Here is a 20240-nt window from a genome sequence, read left to right on the forward strand (position 1 = left end):
CCTAAATTACTTTTTTATCTCTTATTTTGCTCAAATGTTTCACAACTTAAGCCTATCATATTGTAAGGCTCTTCAGGAGACTTAAATAGTATTAAAATACTATCTTCAACTTGAAGGGCAAAATACCTGGAAAATTAAGGTCACATAATGTTTCAGAACCTAATGGAGTATGGATTTCTGCTTGGAGTACTTCAACCAGAAACCTCAGTAATCTTAAATCTGTCTCTGCTAGACATAATAAGTTTTAAATGTTTGAATGTATTTCAGGGTATAATTTTTTTTCAGGGTATAGTTTTCTGTATACCCTATAATTTCTGAGCAGGGCACAAAGTTCAGAATACTCAGCTGCCATAGAAGAAAAAAAATCATTCAAATCAAAAGCACTCTTTTAGGACATTGGAAATAGACAGGAATAGATTTTGAACCAGCAAACATGATGCTAATTTCTTGCACTAGTGTTTAAATATACATAAACACCACTGAAATAATGGGGCATGGGGTTATTAAAAGCTTGGCATGCTTAAAAGTTTTGCACAACCATACACAAAAATTAATCTGCATCTGGCACTTATTGCTTGACTTCTTGGGTGATTCTGATGTCATTGATCATTTCCTAAGGGTGCCCAATGCAGATAACTCAGAGCATAACACAGAACTGCCTAAGACATCTTCAGGCTAGGAATATTTTACAGTGCGCTGTAATAGATTTTATTTTTTACCTCTTGTGGTCAACATCAGCCAAGAAAAGCCACCACACTACTATTCAGCCCCCAGGAGAGCCCTGAGCCTGCAGAGCTCACTCTGTGCTACTGCAGCGTCCCACAGCCTTCTCAGCAGCTCACGGGGGCAGCACACCAGCAAGAAGCAGATTTCAGAGCTGTGACCAGGTGTCAGGAATTCCTCTACCATTCCAGCTACCAAATAAAATCTCTATCTCTTGGCTAACAGTAAAACCATACCTTTATAAATGAATCTGAGATGACAGATGTTGAGAAATTAATTGCCAGCAATGACTTGCTCAGCTGCACAGCAGAGCCCCCACCTGCATTAATCCAATTGGCCATGAAAAAGGGAGTTGCCTTTGCCTAATCTGAACCAAATTTCAGGGAAAAGAAGAATCCTACCAAGATATTTACATCAGTTACCTTGACAATCCTCCTGAAACCTGCGGACAAACCAGGAAGAAATAAATCCAAAGCCAAAGGAACATGATGGTGCTCATAGTAACTTGAATAAGCAGAAAGTGTTTCTTACACCAATGTCACGTCAAAGATTCAGAATGCCACAAACAAGCCTAAGTGACCCTGAAGAGTTTATAAGGTTCTTATGCAAGAAACATGGATGCACAGCAAACATGTATCTTCCAAAGCAAAATCCAAAATTAGTGAATCTCCAAAAATATGTACAAAATAGAGGTATCAGTACCATTTCTCTCAATTGTGTTTCCCATATAGAGCAGCTGGGAGAGGCCATTACCACTGAATGAGTCAAAAAACACTGCAATAAAGTCCTAAAATTCCAGAGCATTCTATATAAACCTGCCCAAGGCAAAGGTGATTCAAAACCAAGGTCTGTAGACACCTGGTATTTCTTTGAATGCTACAAGAAATCCCATGGCATGCAGTTAAGAATGACAAATTAACACATGTAATGTGTTAGTCTTGGCATTTATTGAGAATTCCAGCACAGGAACCAGAATGTATCACCATTTTGTTTTCATACAGGGAATATCTGCAAAATCTTCCCTTTCTTGTTTGGTTATTTTGGGGGGTTTTTTTTGGCGTTGGGCTTCTTTGTTTGTTTGCTTTTGATTTTTGAGGTTTTTTTGTCAATCAGGTCAGGAAGACAGCATTAAAATTGTGCTTTAATACATTAGGAACAATGCATTGAATTTGATGACAAAATTATCTGTTGACTACAAGCATGATTTTTAGCAGCCATTTAACACCTATTCCAGAATGGTCCAACTGTTGTTACTTAGATACTTCATAAAAAAATTCACGAACATAAACTAAAAAAATAAATCTAAATGTTAAAAAAAACAACCTCAATTTCTAGCAGCCAGTCACAAATACATAGAATCTATTTGTTAAACATTTTGAACCATCTACTGCATCATTTAGCTCCCCCACAAGGTGGCATCTTTATTCTACATTTCCTTTGTTATTCGCCTAGAGAGAGGATCAAGCTGTCCTTCACAAAAAGTGCTGTGACCTCAGATGAAAAGTGGAGGCCACTGTACCAAGACTTTTAGAATTTATATTCAGAAATCATCAATATTTCTTCCTTTCACATCAAATGTTTACTGATTTTACCATTGAGATGGAGATCAATTTGCAAGTCATGGCATCCAGTTCAACATTTTTCCCATAAAAAATATAAAAGAGAAAGTGTTTTAGACATGATTGCAGAAAAATCTCTTGGTATTCTGTGTACTGATACTTGGTATTCTCAGTATTAAATCTTTCATAATGAAAACTCTATAACTTGTATAAAGTTAGCTTTAAATGTAAAGCCAACCTTAAACCTGTCTGATACCAATCAAAACAGTCCAGTCACTCAGTACTTACACACAAAAATCTCAATTTTAAAAGCTATCTAAGGTTTATCATTAAAAAAATTAAATCAAACATCAGCTAAACATAGGTCTGCAAAAAAAAAAAAGCATTCTATGCTGCATGAAGTCACATACCAGTACACAGATTACATAGGTAAACAACTATGTCATTATGTACTTAAAATTAATTATAAAATTGCAAGTAATTACAGATTTCAATGGGTCTCTGAAATGCATTAAAGGTAACACGAATTAAAAATTATTTTTCTACATGACAGTAAGGCAGAATTTAATGCAAAGTCACAAATGAGGTAATTCTATTTAGCAGAAGGAAAAGGTAAGCAACCAATCATGCCTTTCTCCCTAAAAGTTATGTTAACCCTGCTGTCATGTTTTCAGTGCTGTTCTTTTGTGTTTGCTTTTCTGCCACAATCAAATATATGCATTCCTTAAGTCCATACTTGGTTATCATGAACTGGGAAGGTACCAATTTCTCTTTTACATTAAATATAAAAGTTCCCAGGAACACACATGGTTGAGGCACACAAACACATGCTCACCTATCTACTTTATGCAAAAATCTCAAAATAATATCTATAATCTCAAAGACTGGCTCTCAAGGATTGGAAAGGGGGAAAAGGGTACAGAAAACTGTTCCTAGGATCTTCCAGACTATACCACATTGGTGCATTTTACTTAAGGTATTCCATGAAAATGAAAACTCAGTGGTACTAAATCAAACGTCATTCATTTCCACTGCAATCAACATGCAGTTTGAACAGTCATAAAGCGCAGAAATCTATCAAAATTTAAGAATACAAACAGAGGCATGTGAATCCTGTGCACTGCTGTAAAATAGTTATTTACTGAAGAGAAATAAAACTTAATTCTTACTGTTACTTTACTTTTCCCATCCAATACAATTGTCTATATTCCTCCTCAAATTTAATGCACTTCTTCCAAACTTCTTCAGCTGGAAGGCCCCTAAAAGTTTTTCAGTTACACACAAACTATTGCAGAATTTTTGGACAGACTGCTGTACAAAGAATATGGAGTGGTTTCCATTGTTAAAAAACTAATGTAAGTGAAATAAGATATTGAGGTAAAAACCACCCTCTTACATAAATATTTATCTTAGTAGACATTGGGCTGTGGTAGTGGAACAGCCTCCAATACCATTTATGTACCTGTTGTGATGGCTTATTAAAGACTTATTTTGATATAATTCCCTACCTTCAATCTAAACTTCTGGTTTGCAGACAATACACGAAAAGAGAAATCATCTAAAAAATCCAACCCTGTTACCTTTCTATGCCTACTTGCTAAAAACATGAGAAATTAGACAAGATCAAATCAAGACTTTTCTGCCTTGGGTAAGGAAGCAGAGGGAAACATTGTTTCAGTGCAAAGCAGCCAACAAACATGGAAACACCAAAATGAAAACATCTCACAAATAAAATGTCCATGTGGTTGGTTTCCTGGTACGTACAGGAGCATGAAAAAATTAGCAGCTGTGCTGTAACCTCATAAATAATAAGTTCTGCTTGATTTTATAATTTATTATTTTAGGAAAATTTAGGGGGAAAAATCAATATCTGGCAAATGTATGAGGAGGAGAGGAGAGGGAGAGGGAGAGGGAGAGGGAGAGGAGTTTTGCTCTGCGTGCATGTGGCCCATATGTCCCACCATGGTCTACAGAGAGGGGGTTATTTGAAAGAAGGACCTTATTGGATTTATTTTTCTTAGCTACACACACGAGTTCAACCCCTGAAGTATTTTAAGGTGGACTTGAAACCCTTCTGCTACCATAAATGAAGGTGAGGGTTGCAATGTGATGTATGTAGCTACCACAAATCAAGGAAAGATAATTAATGAAGACCCTTTAAAGCTGAAGGAAATATCCTTTTGCCATAGAGGCAAGTGTAGTAAGGAATTAATCAGGGCAATTATCTGGCTTAAAAACCGATCTATGTTAAATAGGAGTGTAACAAAATATTCTATATTTTAATGACACCAAACAGGATAAAGATAATACTCCCCTCACCCTTCCACTGTAGCTTCTACCTGGCACAATCTGAACAATCAAGTCCAATTCCAAGCAGTACAAGCAGCCACACAAAGGGTGCTTACTTCAAAAAAATCCACAAAACATCTATTTAAAACCATATTAAATACTCAGTATATTGTTTCAAGATAATTTCTGCAGTTGGCATCTTGCCCAGAGCTCGGAGAGCAGGTGTCCCCAATTTCAGCGATGGGTCCAATGTGGATCCATCCATCCTGCATGCACTTCTGAGTATTAATGCATAACAGCATCATTTGTTATCTGTTGCTAATTAGTACCTCTAATGAAAAATGCTAGACACAAAATAGGCTGCTTCTCCAGGTGAAGACATTTCAATGTCTAGAGAAATTAAGTGGTGTACAAAACCTACAGTTTTCCTCCCAAATGTATTAAATATTAGGCTATGAGGAATACTTTTCCCACACCAAAAAAAAAAAAAAAAAAGGAAAAAAATTAATTGTTTCCCTTCCTAGCAAATTGAAAGCACATACAAATTCCCATTTCTGTTTTGCTGAAGTATTCAAAAGAAAACCACTTCTCTTTGACAATTATTTCACATGCAAGGAATGGAGATCAGAAGATTCCATACACCTTGTGGACCAAAGCTAGCATAGAAAAAAATTGCTTTGGAAGTATTACAGCTTATGTAAAAATGTAAAATGTATGATCAAGGCAACAATTACCATGTACTGTAAAAATTATAGAATGATAAGACCTTTCTGTCCCCTCAATATTGCCAAACATATGAAGCATATTCCTTGATAAGAACTATATTCAAGAATCATAGAAACTATTAGTTCTCAATTCACCTATCTGCTCTTGTCTAAAGAGATCACAGTCATTCTCAGCAGCACTTTTAATAAATAACCACCTTATTTTTATAAAGATATATGACATTTTTCCTGATTAGGATGGCCTTGCTAAGTAGATACAAAAATAATTATTTAGAGGATGTGTTCACTCTGAAGGAGTAGCAAATGTTCTTTCAAAAACTGTTCTACGTGCAGAGAGTTTAAATTTCATGCCATGTGATGTTCTAAAAAGCATATCTGCAAAATACAGAAATGCTGTTCCATTGCTGAGAAAAACTCTTTGAACCCTCAGTTAAAATTCTAGAGGATATAAGAAACAAGATATGCAGGTGTGCATATTAAATGTCACACTATGTTACTGCAGTTTTATAAGAGTATTAATTTATTACATATTTAATTTATATATTTTTCTTTTTGCTTTAATATTAATTACCAGTAATTAACACCTGACCAGTGTCAGGCACTGCTTCAACAATCTTCTTATGAGTTAAGAAGTTAAAAGCATTTGGTTCATGGCAACCTAATAGACAGACAATTGAAATGAACCTGGTTTTACTTCACCAAATTTAGGGGGTTTATTATAATTACATTAAGTAAAATCATTCTCCAATACCAACAGGACAACTCTACCATCACTACAGGCATCACAATCATACAGGACAAGATTAAATTTCAAGCAGCCTTCCACAGAAATCTATGATCCTCTCCAAAATACAGTGATGTGGTTGAACACATTTCAAATCTGACCTGACAGAACTTACAGACAACTTACAAATAATGAAAATCTCCTGAAGTTCAGAGATGTTTTCTCAGGCATTCCAAGAAAGATAATTTATACCTTGTGATGGTTCAGCCAAAAAAATAAAATAAAAAAAGCCCAGACAAAAAGTATGGGACCTGATCCATCTCCTAGACCAAGCGACCAAGGTTTATTTACTGGAATATGACTTAAAATACAAAATTATCAAATACTAAAATCCTAAAGTTACTAATATTAAATCCTAAAGTTACTAATAGCTGCTTGTGTTGCAGCTCAGTTTCTGTGTTCAACAAAATAAAACCTCAGTTTAGGTTGGCATGTGAGCACACTGACAACTTTTAATGTTAAAATAGGTACAATTGTTAAAGAAGACTTTGCACAAGACAAAAGTATTCTTGTCCAGCATTCAAGGCTGCTCCACAGCGTGCTTGGCACAGCAGGTTGGAATTACACTAACACAAGATCCAACATTGGGAATCTCAGGAACCTGCAACTTCAGCAACTTCTCATTCATCTACTGACACCCCAAAATGTTTGGGATTTACTTTAAACTAAGAAATGCTATTCCAAACGTTCAAATAAACAATACTCCACTGAGCAGCCAGCAACAGTTATGGAAATATGAACTATGAAAAAGTGACATAACACAAATTATCTGGAAGCAATTAGCATTTGCTAGTTTTAAAAACAACTGAGTGCTCTAATACCAAAAGAAAAAGTACAGGAAACACCAGAGGAGCCTATCCTTTAAAAGATATTTGCATAAGAAATGGCAGTGGGAAAAACTTTACACTCCATCTCCCTCCTGCCTTAAGTATCTTATTCCACCAAGTGTATCAGCAAAGCTGCCATGAGCAGATGCTAACACTGTAATTAATTCTCAGGACCCTTTTGTTTTACTACAGGGAACAAACGTGAAATAGTTGGGTGAACTAAATTGAGCATCAAGTACATTCAGTTGCTGATGGCAAATTGATTTTTTCACAGCAGGCTATCAGTTCAATTTCAGACAAGCATTTCATTAAGACACAGCATACATAACTCCTTATAACTTTGAACTACCTTCAGCACAGCACTAGGATCAAAGAACAATCAAGTCTTTGAGACTATGCTTAAAATAAAAAATGGGTGCTTGACACCATGTTCTCCAGACAGAGGAAAGCAAAAATCAAACTCCAAAAGCTTGCTTGTGCAGCACACAACTGGTTTGAACTCTTGCATGGCAATTTCTATATGAATCTCTCAGCTTTTTTCTTAAAACCCCTGATGTCAGCTCCAGATGAAAACCCGCACAATACCTGTTTTTTCCAAGTGGCTTTGTCGCAGCAGTGCTCATCTGACAATTATGCAGCACAGCACCACATGGAGAGATATCCTCCCTAGTGAAAGGCAGGCAGGCCATTCCTCTGCACCCCTCCTGAAGCTTGTTGTGGGGATGGAAGCAGCAATTGAGCAGTGTCAAAAAAAAAAAAAAGAAGACTTTGAAGAATGCTATTCACATGGTCTAAACTCTAACATGAATTCTGTCCAACTCATCCCACCAGAAGGTCCTCTACAATCTACAGCATCACCTGACTCAAAGCAGGAGCCTGGAAGAAATCTGGGCAGGATAATTGAAAAGTGGGATCAAAAAAAAAAATGCAGAAAACAGAATTGTTACAAACTGATGCTTAATTTTTACATCTGCTTAGACAGTTAAATATGTTACTTATTCAGTTTGGTCCTCATTTGGGTTCAGCAGTGACTAAAGTTGTTCCAAATTTTAAAACTTCAAACTAACAAACAGCTCATGCTGAGTTCCTGTTCAAGGAAAGAAAATAAAAAAAATTCAAGTTAGTATTTCCTCCAAGTTCAGTTCAATTAGCTGTACTTACATAAAAATCAGTGGAGGAAATGCTGCCTTGTTTGGTGTTTTTGCTTTAACCTTTTAGACAGGGTTACTGGGCCTCTACTTAATGAGAATTTTTAGTTGAAAGCTCAGCCTTTAAATGCTTTCCAGCGTGCTGCCAGAAATGATGCTGAACTCTGTACAGCAACAGAAGCTGCCAAAACATCTTTCTTTTCTATTCACATCCTGTCCTACCCATCCCACAGAGCCTTATGTCACACATGCCAAAACTTCCTATTCCCTGCTCCATTCCCACTCTGCCCTTCCATCACCTCATCTGGCACTCAGCTGCATCTTTATGGGCTCCACACTCGCATTCCTGGGATGCTTTTTCTCTCCAGCTCCTCCTTTAGCTCTATCTCTGATCCAGTACTTCCCAGTGCTTCATTCCTATTTGTTCTTATTCACCTTCTCGGTATTCTCTCTAAAATCATCCAAATTCCAAACCCAGGAGGGATATCAGAGATATTGGTCATCTTGGTTGTGCCAGTTTAACCTGAACCTGCAAAGATTTAGCAGATCCCACAGTCCCACACCAAAATGAGTGACAGGGAGTAGGTACATTTAAAGTGATCAGCTGTAAAATAAATATTTGAAACAGTCCTGTAAGCAAAACATAAGTATTTAGTTTAAGAGGCCCAAATTAGGACCTGCTGGCACATCACTGTGGATTTTTTATAATTACAGGGGAGTTTAATTTTTCAGAGTTGGCATAAAAAAATATCTAAAATTTTTAAAGAGTTTCAGATGGTTTGTTTTGTTCATTTTACCCCAAGCTAATTATTCTGTGTACTTGACTGTTTTTTAAAAATGCAAATCTGATGCACAAAAATATGACAATATGGGGAAATTCATTACTTTTTCCATATGAAGCAGTTCATGCAAATATCTAACTGTATATAAAAACCTCAAAAAATGCAACTAATAAATCACAACCAGAGTTTCCTCTATTCTGTTACAGTTGCTTAAGATGATGAAACAAAACACTTACTTTAATTGGTTGTTTCTTGTTCTTTCTACACAGTGCTGTTTTCCCTGGGAGATTTCAAATGATAAGTAACTGGAAATTAGGAAGAGAATTAGTCCATTATTCTGCAGCAATGACACAATGATTAATTATATTAACTTACTGCCCCTTCTGCTTTCAAACCCTACAGTCATAAAATTAGTTTTGTTCAATATTCCAGAAGGGATATGAAAATTAAATTTACACAATTTAACAAAGTCCTGCAGGAAAGCCATGCTCATCTAAGGTAGTAGATGGATGGATCCTCTAATTTACAATAATATGCAGATGGCACACCTACCCCTTACAGAGCAATGTGCAGATAAGGAAGCTTCCCAAATGGCTCAGAAAAAGTGACTGTGAAAGGACAGAGGTAGCAATAAATTAGGCAAGTCTGAGCTTGTGCATCCTCCTGGAAAGTACTCAAAAACTTTTCACTGTAATTCCCCCTATAGTTAGTAGTTATAATTTCTTTTATCTGGTTCTTTTTAAACCACATAATATTTTAAACACCCTGAGCATTTTCTATGCCCTAGTGAATATGAAATAAATGAAAGGCTATTAGGGTCTAGGGAGGCAGATGGTGAATTAAAATCACCACCACACCAACCCAAATCCCCAAACTCCCAAGTTTCTAGTAAATAATGCATTTCAGGAAGAGCATATTACTTTTGAGGAACAATGCATCTGCCACATTTTCAATGCTGGGAAACACTCAGATGCAATCCTACCTTCTCACTGCATGTCTTTTGCATGATGTAATTGTATATAATTCAAAAATTTTTGCTTTTCATTAATTGACTCTTTTTTTTCCTCAAGGATTATGAAAAATATCAGAGATCTGGAATACTAAGTATATATCCTAACCCCAGAACAGCTATGCAAGAGAGCCAGACTCAGCAGCTAACCCTTGTGCCTTAGCCCTGACATGGACACTGTTTTCTGGTTTCAGAATATCAAAATAAACTGACTGCAAACCATCTTTAAATGAATAATACAAAACAAAACAAAGCTTCTGTGTGAAGAATGCAAGGGCCTTGTAGGATCAAGGTCTGCACAATTATGGAGAAGATTTGATCAAGGAATCTGAATGTTTGTAGTGCCATATAATCAGGACATAGCTACATTATTGGGAAAGAGGGGGGAAAGTAGCAGTAAAGTAAAAGGACTTACTTGATTTAAGGTGTCATTTCACACTGCCAACATGCTGTGCTTCAGTCAAGTAACTCTTAGATGACCTCTTCTGAAATATCTGGATAAACTGGATTATTATGGGCAAACAGAGAAAGTTAGCAATGTGCATTCCCCAATAATAATTTTATCAAAATTAAACCCTGTACTTTATTGCAAATTCAATTCATAATGAAAACAGACAGACTGTTAAATATGAGAGAATACCAAAATCTTCAGCTGGTAAGCCAGAAAAATCTAGATACTTACAATTTAATAATTGTAAGATAAATTAGCTCTCTACTTTTTAACTCATTTAAAACAAACACCATGACCAATAAATCACATTTGACATGTAAATAAGCTCAGAACCATCCAGAAAAGCCACCCATGGTTCACAAGGACTGGAGGCACAAGGCTGTCCCTGCACACAGGTGAATCCATGCCTAGTGTCATGTATTTGTTCATCCTTTTTATTCACAAAATTGTGCAGGACAAATGGAACAGTAAGAGATACTGCATCATTCTTGGCATTGGAATTATTAAGACCTAGATAAATTTATTTTAGGAAAAAACCCAACAAAACAATACTCTTAAAGAGGTGCTTCTAATAAATTTAAGTACTATTCTTAAATTACAACATTCATTAGGAGCATGACATATAAAGTACTTCAACTAATTGCATTTATTCCCCCCAAGTTAATCAGCACTGGAGAGGCAGCAAACATTACATCAGTGCTTGTGCCTGCAGGCAGCTCCCAGCCCAAGAGGCAGCACCTCTGGGGATCAGCACATTAGAAGCTGCATCCATGGAGTGGCTATCCATTTTCTCTTCTAAATCTTCCAATATTCTTTCCATTCCAAAAATAATGTCATTTTTCTTTCATAGGTGCCAGTGCCTGAAGTACTTGATTGAAATAGATTTGATTTTCCAGTTAAAAAAAAAAAAAAAACACAGGAAAGAAAAAATTTAAAAGTTCTATTTTTAAAAAGTGCTTTTATTCTGCTCATTATACATTATGAAATAGGAATCTAAAGGTGCTGCAATATCTCCCAGTTACCTCAGGGCACTGAGTTCCAACACTTGCTGACTGGAATTGGCTCACCCCAGTGGCCTCTCCCACTGTGTTTTTAAGAACTTGGCATCTCTTACCAAAGCCACCACTGGCTCCCCAGATTTGCCTCAGAAAAAAATAGTCCTAAAGAGGAGAAGTTTAAAAAGCCAGGCTTAAAGACATTCTCCCAAACTCTTCATATCACCATATTACACAGAGCTTTGAAACCACTGTAATTCAAACAGATAGGCCACCTTGCCAAAATTTCCTGTTAGATGTCAGATATTCACCCATTTAAGAGCTGAGCTTTCAGGGACTCCCACAACAGATGTTTCCATTTCTCCAGGTAGGTTATTGTGCATTCCTTGTGTCCCAGGGTAGTTGACACTATTTTTTCCTGAAGAAGGGTTATGAAATTCCTAGACATAAAGACATGGGGATGTGTTTGTCATCCCCAGAATAACATGAAAACAGGTGAAAATGGCTCCTGTGGTGATTTAGGGAGAAAATGGGGTTTTCCCTGATTTGCATACTATTTCATGGCATTCCCACTAAAATTTGACCACTTCTGCTCTTGTTTCTTTAGGGATATTGACTTTTTCCTTGCTTGGATTGAGCTTTAGGGAGGAGTCCCCATTTACGATTTTACCGTGACTTGGGCACAGCATCTCCAATTCTGTCCCTGGCTTGTGACCACAAGTACCAATGCTAAGAGAGCTTTTGCAAAGGTTTATTTAATAAAAAGCAATGCCTCTCAGGCAAAAAGGCAACTTAGGAAAAAAAAAGAAAAAAGGAATGTTATAAGTATATTTCAATTCCTCAGCTTTTGCTGTTCCTGAGAGTTTGGGGAGAGCCCTACTATTTAAGGCATCTCTCTCTTGTCCTTCCAGCCATCCTTTCTAAATTACTTCAGTTTCAGTCTGAGAAAAAAAATACATCACAGCAAATGTAGCCTGAGGTGACAGTGAGTGACTCAGGTACCTCTGAGAAAAGGCCACTTCCAGTAGAAGAGGTCACACATAACATGCCAGCTACATCAAAAAAAATTGCTTGTTTGACCACTGTGGCTTGTGAATCGAGAGCAACACGGGCTCCTCTAAGAGCCCCACATTGCAGATTCATGTTCCAATCCACAGCTGCCAAACAAGTGCATTATTCCTGGCATGCTGTCCCAGCCCAGGAAAGCAGGACTAGAGCCAGCTCTGACAGTCACCCAGGGCAGGAGTGGAAGGACTTCATGCAGAGGGGTGGTGACAAGGATGTGTAATCTCACCCAAGCAGGGCTGTTCCCAGGGGAATTTGCCCCAGCTGTCTGCTGGCTAACAGCCTCTGGGGCTCAGTTGCACATGTACAATCTGCAGGCTCCTTTCACAAGTTCTATTCAGGCCTGAGAATATAACCATTCTGATATAACCTTTTCCAGCCCTCCTGGTGGTTGCTCCCAGCCTGCCTGTGCTGTAATTCACCTTCATTTTGTCTGGGTTGAGCTGACCTGGCTCATACAGGTCTGTTCTTTGTTTGTTCCATTGGTAGCCTGCACAGAGGAGACACATTGCATTGTCCCTGTGTCCTTCCACTGAAAGGTTCAAGTCAAAATTGTCTGTGTACCTTGCCAGAAACTTAAGACCAACAAAAGTAAACAGTCCTGTCAAATAAAGGGCATCAGCTGGGAGAATAAGAATTCAGTATTATGACAACACGACAACAATAGTGAGGCTAAAAGACAAAACACATCAAAACCTCACACAGAAAATGATACTTGCCCATTCTCTTCATTTTCTAGTTCAAAATGTTAAGCACAAGTAAAAGCCACACATGAAGAAAGGAACCACTGTGAAAGCTGCTGTGCTTCTGTCAGTCAGTACAAGACAATCTTGACCTTCATGCCACAATATTAAGCCAAAGTTCTTGAAAGGAGGCATTGTTTCAAAAGCCAGGCATTTTCTCAAGGGTGAGAAATGCCTGTTAAAGACTAGGTTGAAACCCCTGAGGTCAGATTACGTTTGACATGTGACATCTAAACTTCTTTATCTGAAAGGGAAATTTAGAAAGCTCTGACTGCTCTGTGCTACTTAGCTGTGCTTTGAACAGAATCCAGCATAAGTGTGTACTAACAGAAAGTCCATGGGAAAGCTTTAGATAGGGTTTTAGATGTCCTTGATATTTATCTAAATATTTATCCTGTGATGTGTGAGTACACCTGCTTCTCTCTTTTGGGCCTAAAGAGAGTTATTTCTGTTTTGGAAAGGTCTGGCATGAAATACACAGAAGATAAAGTGCCACCAGCCACCCTGCCCCAGCAACACCTGAAGAAACTTGTTCCCTGAGATGGAAAATTATGTATTTTATCATTCAGTAGTGTGATTCTAGTAAAAACCTAAATATGGATGCACAGAAGCTTTTACTTCAATAGACACAATATGCAGAATAGGCTTAATGAGTACCAGTATCTTCAACAGCCCTGACAGTGATATTTTGGTATTAAGAGCTGCAGTGTCACTGGCAGCAGGTGAAATTTGGGAAGCATGGCTTGGGCAGAGACACCAAGCAATAAACAGTGGATGAAACAGACATGACCCAGCAGAGTGAGCTGTCAGCTCAGAAACCCAACCCTGCTCTGGGCAGCATCCAGAGCACTGTGGGCAGCTGGTGAGGGAGGGGATTCTGCCCCTCTGCTCTGGTGAGACCCTCCTGCACTGCTGCACCCAGCCCTGGCTCCCCAGCACAGCAAGGACATGGAGCTGTGGCAGCCAGTCCAGAGGAGGCCACCAAATTTACCTGAGGGATGGAGCACCTCTCCTATGAGGAAAGGCTGAGAGAGTTGGGTTTGCTTAGCCTGGGGAAGAGGGAGCTCCAGAGTTGCTCTAACTGCGGCCTACTCATACATGAAGGGAGCTACAACAGAAGAACTGATCAAGTGAATGTGTAGTGGCAGGACAAGAGGGAATTATTTTAAACTGAGAGTAGGTTTACATTGAATATCAAGAAGAAATTCTTACCTCTGAGAGTGGTGATGCCCTGGCACAGGTTGCCTGAGAAGCTGTGGATGCCCCATCCTTCAAGGCCAGGCTGGATGGGGTGTGAGCAGCCTGGTCTGGTGAAAGGTGTCCCTGCACCTGGTAGGGGGATGGAAACTCGGAGATCTTTAAGGTCCCTCCCAAACCAAATAATTCTATCATTCTATTAAATGCTTAACAAAGTTCGGGGTTTTGTTTTCTTTTAGCCAACCTGATTTCTCAGATCCTGAGAAGCGCTCGTATTCATTTCTCAGTTCAAGTTCATCGGCGCAGCAAAGGGCGAAGGGCAGCACCACAGGAGAGCACCGAGGTGTCCCCTGCCCGTTCCACAGCGATTCCACGGTCATCCCTTCATCCCTTCAGCAATCGGCATCCTGGAGCTCCATCTGCTGGTGCCGCGGGACCGGCCGGCGAGGGAGGAGGGGCAGCCGGCATGGGGACACACTCGGGATGAGGGGAGCCTGGCCCGGGACACGCTCGGGATGAGGAGACACGCTCGGGATGAGGGGACCCTGGCCCGGGACACGCTCGAGATGAGGGGACCCTGCTCGGGACACTCTCGGGATGAGGAGTCTGACCCGGGACACGCTCGGGGTGAGGGGAGCCTGGCCCGGGACACGCTCGGGATGAGGAAAGCCTGGCCCGGGGATTGCCAGGTTGGCAGAACCCTCCCTGGGGAGCTGCAGGGTCACACCGTGCCCTGCGGACCCACAGCACCGCCCGGTCCCCAGCTCATCCCGCTCCAGCTGGAGTGCCCCAGGATGGCTGTGGAAGGTTCCTGTATTCCTTCAAATGAGCTCAAAAGTCATTGAGAGTCCTCAGTGACTTCCAAGTGCTATGGTGCAAGGGGACATTTCACAAAAGGAACAAGGAGCTTACCTTTAGGGAACGCGGTTGTAGCCAGATCGGCAAATCCTTGTGAGTGACCATATTTTAAAGTGTGCAGTAACAAATGTCTTAACTCTAATATCCCCCAAAATGGTTATCAGTAAGTGTTAAAACCCCACAAGCAGACAGCTTCTTGTAGTCCATTTTTTCCCCTTCCCAATAATGTTGCAAATCAATTATTTTCTTTTTTGCTTTATAAAACGTATCAGTTTCAGAGTCAGTTTATCAGCCCTGATACCCCTCTTCCACTGAGGTGGTCACAAATTTATACCAGGTGAAGATAATTTGGTCAAATAATTACAGAACAGCCCAGCCATAAGGGCAGGGCTAGTTTGTGCACCTTCTCAATGAGAATTCAGTTTACACCTAGTTGCCCAGCACTTTGCATATCCAAAAGTTTTGATGAAACTGCTCATATTTTTAAGAAATATTATGTGGGAGTTTTTATTGTTAATATCTATTCATATGGCCACAGTTTTATTAGAATTGTGCCTTTTCGTTCTTTTCCATAATTGGTGCATAAGGGTTAGAGATACTTGAGAAAAACTATTGCTTTGACACTCTCCATCTACAAATCAACCTCTTTTGACAAACACTTTCAGCTTGCTTTTCTCACAAATTTGAATTTAAGCACCATCTTTTTCTAGAAAGAAAATAAAGGGGGAAATTAACTTTCCTCTTTCCCCATAACACCAGATTGAGAGAGAGCTATCAAGAGATATGTAAGTGCTAACTGTTTTCTACCGGGTACTTAAGGGAAACAGATGGGTGTAATTATGGTTTTATGGAGGTCTTACCTAAAATGCTTACACTCAGCTGCCACATTACAGCTTGATTCTCGCTTATAAATACATACATTAATCTTTGTAAAGGTCTGCACAGATTTTAAGCTAAGGCGGAGCACACAGCCCCGTAGCTACCTCCCGTGGAAGGAGAACACATTAAAACCAGAAGGTGCAATGATACAGGACCCCGCAGGACCTGGGGGAGGCGAATTCTCCTTGCTTAAAACGACTCAGAGAGTGCTGAAAGCAGCAGAGGGAGCCAGCTGCCATGCTTTGAAGGTACCAGCACTGCCGATGCCCTGCAGCCAGCCCAGCACCGAACCTCCACCTGCTTTACCCCAGAGGCTGTGTCGTGGTACAGGAAATATCGGGAAAAGCTGAGCTTTGCTGCGTCATTAAAGTTTACCGACCCTTTCAGGCTGGACCACCACCTCTGGCAGTGAGCAGCACCTAAATCCTTCCCAGGAACCTGAGGAAATACCCATTCAATTGAAAAATACAACCGAGAGAAAAATAAAAAACATCTCCACCCCTTTACATCTGTGTAAAAATTTCATCTTTCATAAGAGCTGCAGAAACACCTTTGCATAAATCAGTGAGGAAAGTTATACACAGAACTTGACTTTGCTGACAAAACCAACAAAAAACTGCAGTGCCACCCCTCCCCAGCATCACCATTGGTGTTTACTCACCTTCAATTCCATTAAAAGAATTCTCATTTTCTTCCCATATGATGAGACAGTAGGAAAAAAAAAAAGGGAAAAAACACCTAATGCTGTCACACCCATTAAAATCTGAATCTCAGCTTTGGCAGGTAAAGTAATATCACAAATTTCCATGTAATTTTTTGATCTCTAGCTCGAGAACCGGTTTTTTTCTCTCCACTGGAACTATAAGAAAACATCAACAAGGCTAAAAGTTGAGTCCTCCTATTCCCTCCTTAGAGAGCCTCTTCCTCATTGTTTCTCACACTTAATAATGTTAAGGCTCAATTTATCTCTGAGTGACCCCAGTTAAATCAATCAGCCTTCAATGCATTTGCACAGGTACTCAGGAGGAAAAAATTTGATTAGTTAATCATTTAATTACAAACTGCTGAATTAATAATGGAGAACTTGGCTCAAAAATGAGAAGGGCATTATAGTACATCTGGGAAGAGGTGAGGCAACCAGCGTAAATTTATTTGTAAATTGTGCATTATTTGGAAGCAGTAAAACCCAATAAACACAGAATGAAGCTAATTCTGCAGGTTTCTCACAGAAAGAGTAAAAGGCTGAGTTCTGTGGCTATAAATATACTCATGTATTTACAGTATACCCTAATTAGGATCGGTGAAAGGAAGAAATTGCATATTCCCATTCCATTTAATATCCTTTCACTGTATGAGTCATCTAGACAGCAGATGAAGGGTGTGCTGCAGTAGCACTTTTCCCAGCTGAGGGGCAGAATGTCTCCAGGGTGTTCCCACCTCTCTAGCACGTGTCCAGAGCAGGCTGTCTCTCCCTGCCCCCAGGGATTCCCGACCCCATGGCACCGGGCTGGGGCTGGCATGATGCAACACAGCACAGCACACTGGAAAGAGCTCTGAACATGATGCAAGAGCTAGGAAGTGAGACTGTCATCTCAAAAGGTCATTGTTGGGAACTCCTTGTTCAGCAGGCTCACTCCAATTAAGAGATTTTTGTGGTATTTAAAAGACCAAAAATAAAGATTAAGACTTTCTGCTTTCTTGAATGGTTTGGGATGTTACTTCTGGGGAGCCTTTATGTGGTGAAAATCCCACTGTTTGTATCATGCCTGAGATAAGCTGGCTCAGCCAGAGGTTATGGCTGCAGTTCCTGCATTGCCTAGGGCACTGAAGCTGCTCTTTATGCTGTGAGGCACAGGTGAGTCCGCAGCACTGGACGGGGCATTGCCCCATTGCCCCTCCCTGAACAGAACTGCCCTGCAGGTAAAACAAGCTCTGTGTGGCTCCTGACACTGCTCCAGGACTGCAGGTGCTAAGCTCAAGCATCATTTGCAGCACGCTGTCAGAGCCAAATCCCCTCTTCCATAATGAAAGGTTTCAGTATCCCAAACCTGAGATGTGTCACGATGCCTTCATTTAACACTGCTCCCTGATAATCCTGCAGCCAGGGCTGAGGGCTGTATTCAATTTCCATCTCTGCTGCTCGCTCATTCCGTTAGCTTCTCATGCTGTTTTCTACCGTTGTAAGTGGGAAATATTTATAAGTACATCACAAACATGGATGAAAGCCAGTTAACCAGTGTTTCTAAAGCCCTCAGAGGCCACGGGGAAAAAGAAACAGAGGGGTGTCCAGTGTTTGCTTAAAGCACTGAATTCTTTAATGTTATTTTTCATAAGCCAAAGCCCACCTGTATATGTTAATAATAGACTGCACTGCAGATGCCTGAGGTATTCAAAATTATGTGTAAGATGCAGGACAGAGTTTGGGTAGGATTTAAAGATTAATTCTGAATTGATTTTCACTTTATCTAAGCTCTATATTGTTCCTTAATTTATAACACAGAATAAAATATCCTATAAAGTTCTGCTTTAATTTCTGTGATATACAGAACACTTGTTCTATAGTGATCATCCTATTCTATTCATACTTTCAGTATTAGAAACTAAGGGTGTTTTCCATTTGCTGTTCTGTCACAAGAAAGGACTGCTTAGCTTGGCCCAGTAGGCTGTAAATTCAGAAGTGTTGCACTGCACCACAGGCTACACACTGTGGTATAGACACGTGCATAAACTATTTCCTTGACTTAAATCTAGGCCTGGTTTAATGCTGTTGCAAAAAAAATTAAAAGTGTAGTAAATAACAAAAATGTGATTATTTACAGAATGAACACTCATTTATAAGTTACCATACAATCCAGGAATAACTGTATAAAATAACCTGTCACTAGAGTCTCTTTTAGTGTCATTAACCAAAGAGATCACATCAAATTTTGATGCTTTTTAATGATCTCTAAACACTGGCATTTGCTAGGCCCAGCATAAAACCAGATTAAATTCTGTGAGTTTCTGTAAGCAGAGTTCAACATCTGAAGCCCTGTTAGGGTGCTGTGTTTGTTCCTTCAGCCAGGAGAAATTATCATTCTGGTGCAGGTAGTCAGCACAAGACTTGGCAATGAGCTGGTTCTGCAATGTGCAAATCTCACAATTTTAAAGGTACAACCCAAACATTAGTTCTGCTTTGAAATTTACAGGGATTCTGTTACAAATTCCACCCTAAACAGGAACAAGTCATCCAAAAATTATCTTTCAAGAAGCTCTTTTAGAACACTTGGAATGAAAAGGGAACAACTGGACCTGGATATGTGACAGCAAATTTGAGCATTGCAATTTTTCATCTCCACAGTAATATTCACCATAGCAAACACTTTTACCAGAAAAACGCATCCAAATACTATCTTCCTAGTTTTACTTATCCTAATAGAAGCTTCTACAAAAGTCCCCTTAATCTAAATGCTACCAGTTTACTAAATGCTCTCATGAGAACACACATAAAACATACTTTTAAAAACATTTACTAACAGACAGGAACAGACAGTGGGGCAGCATTTCTCAAAAAAACACTTCTCTTTTTTCTTGCTCCTGGTCTACAAATACAGCCTCAAAAGATGGGCATACTCCTCAGCCTATGACTACTACCTATCTTTATTTCCCCCAGATTATCTCATTTGATAGCTAAATAAAATCAGAGAAACTCAGCTGATATTTAGCTTTTTGTCTATAACAGACCTTACTGCCTGTATTTAACACTTGAAGAAATTGCAAGCCCAGAAGATTTTCTATGCTTTCCTACTTATACAATAAAAAGTAACCTCTAACTATAAATTATCTCTTAATTATGTCTTAAGATCAGCACAGCTGTAACCCTGAGAGAAGGATTACTTACCCTTCAAGCCAATAGGTCCCCAGATCAGAAAGTTGGTGCTGGTAGTTTTATTTTCCCAAAAACCAAACAGAGAGGAACCAATAATAATATAAAAACACTTGCAGTGTCTGCTTGACTTCTTGCCAATAGAGAATTTTTGTTCTTTTTGGTAAATTATTCCAATTTTTGGCATTTCCAGTTTTGGAATATCTCTTCTGATTCCCCCAGACTAATACATTACAATATGTTTTTCCTCTCACTAATAAGTAGCATGTTTCTTGGCACTTTATGTGTACAGACATTTAAACAACAAACATTTTTTGCTACTTGTTCTTGTCATGTTTGTT

General features: G+C 39.3%; 1 long non-coding RNA gene across 1 annotated transcript in view; it reads right to left on the bottom strand.

Annotated features, from left to right (window-relative positions):
• LOC113459224 (uncharacterized) overlaps positions 1-14679 on the bottom strand; it is a 310290-nt gene extending 295611 nt beyond the window's left edge. Inside the window, exons 1-8 of the long non-coding RNA XR_012580874.1 lie at positions 14542-14679; positions 14313-14429; positions 11604-11732; positions 10262-10349; positions 9390-9445; positions 9074-9142; positions 8355-8584; positions 7493-7617 (exon numbers count right to left, since the gene is read on the bottom strand). This is a non-coding gene — a long non-coding RNA (uncharacterized LOC113459224). The remainder of the gene's footprint in view (positions 1-7492; positions 7618-8354; positions 8585-9073; positions 9143-9389; positions 9446-10261; positions 10350-11603; positions 11733-14312; positions 14430-14541) is intronic.
• Positions 14680-20240: the final 5561 nt, after the last annotated feature.

Source organism: Zonotrichia albicollis, chromosome 6 (assembly GCF_047830755.1).
Source record: "Zonotrichia albicollis isolate bZonAlb1 chromosome 6, bZonAlb1.hap1, whole genome shotgun sequence".
NCBI lineage: Eukaryota > Metazoa > Chordata > Aves > Passeriformes > Passerellidae > Zonotrichia > Zonotrichia albicollis.